General features: G+C 26.8%; 1 long non-coding RNA gene across 1 annotated transcript; it reads right to left on the bottom strand.

Annotated features, from left to right (window-relative positions):
* Positions 1–311: 311 nt before the first annotated feature.
* LOC123655938 lies at positions 312–4,316 on the bottom strand. The gene is made up of 2 exons (XR_006743473.1): positions 3,859–4,316; positions 312–472 (listed from the first exon to the last, which is right to left on the bottom strand). It is a non-coding gene; the product is annotated as an uncharacterized LOC123655938 (long non-coding RNA).
* Positions 4,317–4,705: the final 389 nt, after the last annotated feature.

The following is a 4,705-nucleotide window of genomic DNA, read 5'->3' as shown; positions in this document are numbered from 1 at the left end:
TATTATTCTATTACCTTCCACTGTGTTCAAACTTAACGTAAATAGCTGCAGCATTATTTTACTTAATAAATACTTTAAAATTTAATACTTTTTATATAGGTCTTAATTAAAATGTTGCATATATGTTGTTTATAATTTATGTTTTAAGACTCAGTTTAAATGTGTGTGTTTTTGTTGTTTAGTGCAACGTGACAGAAGAAACGTTAAAGTGGGAGATATAAATAAACTCATATATGCAGGACGACCTCGTGCCTTAGTTACTATAAGTTATTAGGATTACAAAATCGATGATGTGTTTAAATAAAACAACATTTATGTTATATGTTCATATATTCTATAGTCAATTTTTCTATGCTGGATCACCAATCTATGCTAGAGAAGCAACTACAACTAATTAAAATTGATACAATTGTCTTGATGGTTTCTCATTTTTATTTGACTTTTTCCATTGATTTTATTTCACTTGTAGAGTCTGAAAGGAAAAAAAATGGGTTTATAAAATAATAATGTTAAAGGACAGGTTCAATCAACCTGCTTTACTTAATGTTCATTTGATACTTTAATTAACAAAGTTAATATGATTTGACTACTATATATAAATAAAAATGAATGTTGCTAAGCGCTTAACTCGAGATTGGCTCGACCAATTCGGCTAATTTATTTTTTTGTATGTTCCTTAAGGCCCTCGGAAGGTTTTTATAGAAAAAAAAAAAAAATTAAAAAAAAAACATTAATTTTAATATTAACTTTTGACAAAATGAAGTCTGTTCGGGCAGCTAGTAATATAATAACAATTACAAAAGCACAATCACACTCATTTTATCCAATAAATACACATTTATTGATATAGTGTAAAAATTATGAGCTACATATTAGCATTTACGTTAAATCATACGATTTCTTAAAATTATACGCATACATAGAAACAAATAATGAAATATATTGGTACATATTTCATTTTTTACTAGACTTAAATTATCCATGCATAATATTTCTTAAGCTTACTCGTAGTGTATTATCATAATAAAGGTAAATCAACAACACACCTCAAACAATTTTAAAATACAAGTCGTGTAACATTCTATATGTACAACTTTAAAGCTTTCCTGAATTTTAATGCAATATTGTATGAAAGTTTTACAAAAATAACATTAGAAATGAAATCATTTTCACAATATGTACATTTAAATACCTACGTATATAATACAATTCACAACATTGATATGAATCGCTCCACGTGATATAATATTAACCAATTGTATAAGTAAATTGTAGAGTAATAGTAGTAGTCGTATTAAAAATAAAGAGTAAACTCTAATAAGTGTTGTATTAAAATATCTCTATACATTAATACGTGAAGCAAAAACTTATGGATTACTATGAAATTTCGGAAAAAACACTTATAGTTTATATAGAGTGCATAATGCTAATATATTTTTAAAATTATACATAAAATATATATTAAATTAATAAAAAAAAATTATACACACTACCATATATTTGACACACACACGCATATTTGAATATATATAACTCTTTTGTTGATTGTCAGTCTGTAGTCAAATTGAAATTTTTTAAAAGAGGTTCTATATTTTATAAATTTTTGTTTTTCTTTAATATAAATTTTTAATTATAGTCGAATTTTGACCCACTATTATTATTAATTTCTTTTGAAATTATCAGTACTGATAATTTTGATGCTGTCGGTTAGGTATGTATATAGAGTAAGTAAGTAATAGCTAGAACTCAAATTCAAAACAATAAGCTGAAAATAAAATTCTATTATCGTATAGTCTCTACTTTTTCTCATAAAACAAATCAATATATTTTGTAGTGTTAAATAACATACTTTGGTTAATTATACTATGAAACGAATATTTCATACAATTATATCTTAATTTTTTTTACTTTATTTGCAAATATGGCAGCATATGAGGTACGACGAGATTATTTATTTTTAGTTTGACCGAACGATGAAGTTTTGTTGTTGAGTATTTATTTGATATTTTCATACTGATACGGACAATAAATTAGTAAAATTTGTTTTTTTAAATGGTATCTGAAACGACTAGGTATTTAACGTGTTAAGAAATAAAAACAAATATTGAAACTAAAATAAATACATTGATCTTTTTAAAAATTAATTTAAATCAGTGTTACTAGTGCATAAAAATCTGTTAGAACTATTAACAAATTTAGTAAATTAAATGTAAACATATATATACAGTAGACATAAATAAACACATATATATCTACAAAATGAGAGATATAGGTTCTTAGCTATTTTGTATTAGATATATTTTATGATTACAATTTATTCACATGAAATAAACTTATTTGTTCCGTGTCTTAAACTTAATTTTGTAAAGATAACTATTAAAAAAAAGATTAATAATAAAGAAGATTTACTTTTTTCGAAAGTTTTATCAATTCCACTTTAAAATAGGTGTTAGTGTGCTGTTAACTTTTAATTCAAAATTTTGTTGTATCAATTTACATTCAGTTTTATTTATTTATTAGGCTTACAATTAATTGTTACACGTAAAATACATCTATACAAAACTTATTATATAGCTTGAAGCTAAGTGTACAATAATAAAACGAAAAAAAAAGAAACTAAAAAAATTGAGTTGCAAAACGAGAAAAAATAGTGAAAATTAAATAATAATACTAAAAATTACTAATAAAATAACTACTTAATATTTAATTTAAGCTGATATTTCAGCTTGCCAAGAGAAGAACAAAACATGTCTGCATAATATGCTCCTGTCTTGAAATTGGGGTTCAAGTTGGAGCCAAATGTGGTCAAAACTAGTTCGAACTAGGCTAGTTTTAAGATAAGAAAAAGTTTGTTCTTAAATTAAAACTTTTCAAGCAGCTTTTTTAAAATATTAAAAATACTAACATACGGCTATTTATAAATATTCCATTTTAACGATTCATACAGCTAAGTAACTACATAAGTAATCTCTAAATTACCTAATAAATAAGTTTTTAAATATTTAAATACCATCTTTAAGTTCGAAACAATAACTGAAACTGACAAAACAATCTTATAATTTAAATAATATGGAAAAAAAGAACTTAAGTAAATATTATAAAATAAAAATTTTCACCTAATGTGACTACTAAATTTTACAGTTTTTCTATTGATAAGTAGAGATGGTGTCTATAATAAAATAATAGAAGAAAGAGTTATAACATCTAGTCTGATCTCCTATTCTTAGAAATTTAAGCTTTATTATAAGTCTTAGTTATGACCAGTTACATTAAATAAGGTATAATAAACATTGGGTATATATATTGATAAAACTCTATATTCTAGAAGTTATCAAATATAAATATTAAGTTATTAAATATTTTAGAAGTTATTACATGAAAATAATATGTATAAACTATTGTTATTTTGTTCTATTTCATAAATCATAAAATAAATATATATAATTATGTAGGCAAAAAAAATAGTTATGTACAGTGCATATAAAATTCTTTTCGACTCAAAGATTCAAACGATTTTATTATTATATTACTTAAGCTTAGGTATTTGCTACATTATTATTTGTATTTATCTTTTAAGTATAATATAGAGTACTTATATACATATAAATAGAAACATACAACATCAACGAAACGTTTTTAATTTTGGCGTTCCATTTACTCAAGTATAGATTATGTAACAATGACGTCAACATACCACTTTATATATAAGTAAAATTTATCTTATCTTAAATGATAATCTGTTATCTGTTTGTTATATGTTACCTAAAAAGGTAGGTATGGAGTAAAAATTACTATTATTAGTTATAGCTCGCTTGGAGATACTAATGAGATATTATTTTATTAATTGATAAGTCTTACCGTTTCGTCGTTTGTATTACGTTATCAATTTATAAAGATATTTTGTTTCGTTTTCCGCCGTCGGGAAGTTCCCGTCGGAACAACATCAGAGCAGATTATAAATGACATTACGCTTTCTCTCGATGAATCTTAACTCCGGCACCAATTAATCGAGCGGTACCGCTTCATTAAACACTATTAAACACGTGTAGTCGACTCAGTGAGACGTACTCGCAGCACTCCGCAGCGTCGGCGTCGGCGAGTTCCCGACGCGTTCGCCTCAAGAAGGTTGCCGCTCTGTCCGCCATATTGCCGGGCGCCCCTCCCTCAGCGCTGCGCCTCCGCCCTATTGGTCCGCAAACACGCCGGGGGCGGAGCTCCGTGCGCCTAAATGTTGCCAGCTTTTTGAATAAATAATTTCAGTAATTTAAGTAATGAAGGCAATTATGGCGTTGTTTAGCTAAGTTTGCGCGGCACCGAGTGGGAACTTTATATTTATACCGCTCTCTTTATGTACGCCGACGCGCGGTTAATGCGCTCGATCTGTTTACGTTGCGAACGCTCGTTTATTTATTGCGGGCGACGCTGCATGGAACGCGATTTAAACTGCAATTATTTGTGCGCTATAAGGAAAACATATTGCACGATTTAAATGAGCTTTGGACGTTGTATAAATTTAGATAGATACATTACACTATAAACTTATCTTCAATCTAATTGTTGAGTTTTTACCGCGCTAAATGCTATCCTAACGAGCTTTCATTGCCTTTATAATTTAATAGATAATTGTTAAAAAACTTTACGAACAAAACTATAACTTTTTATAATCTCAAATAAGCTTTAAATATATCCTACTATAAAACTTACA

This window comes from Melitaea cinxia, chromosome 8 (assembly GCF_905220565.1).
Source record: "Melitaea cinxia chromosome 8, ilMelCinx1.1, whole genome shotgun sequence".
NCBI classification, from domain to species: Eukaryota; Metazoa; Arthropoda; class Insecta; order Lepidoptera; family Nymphalidae; genus Melitaea; species Melitaea cinxia.
Note: the sequence above shows the minus strand (reverse complement) of the source record. Positions and strands in the feature narration are given on the sequence as shown.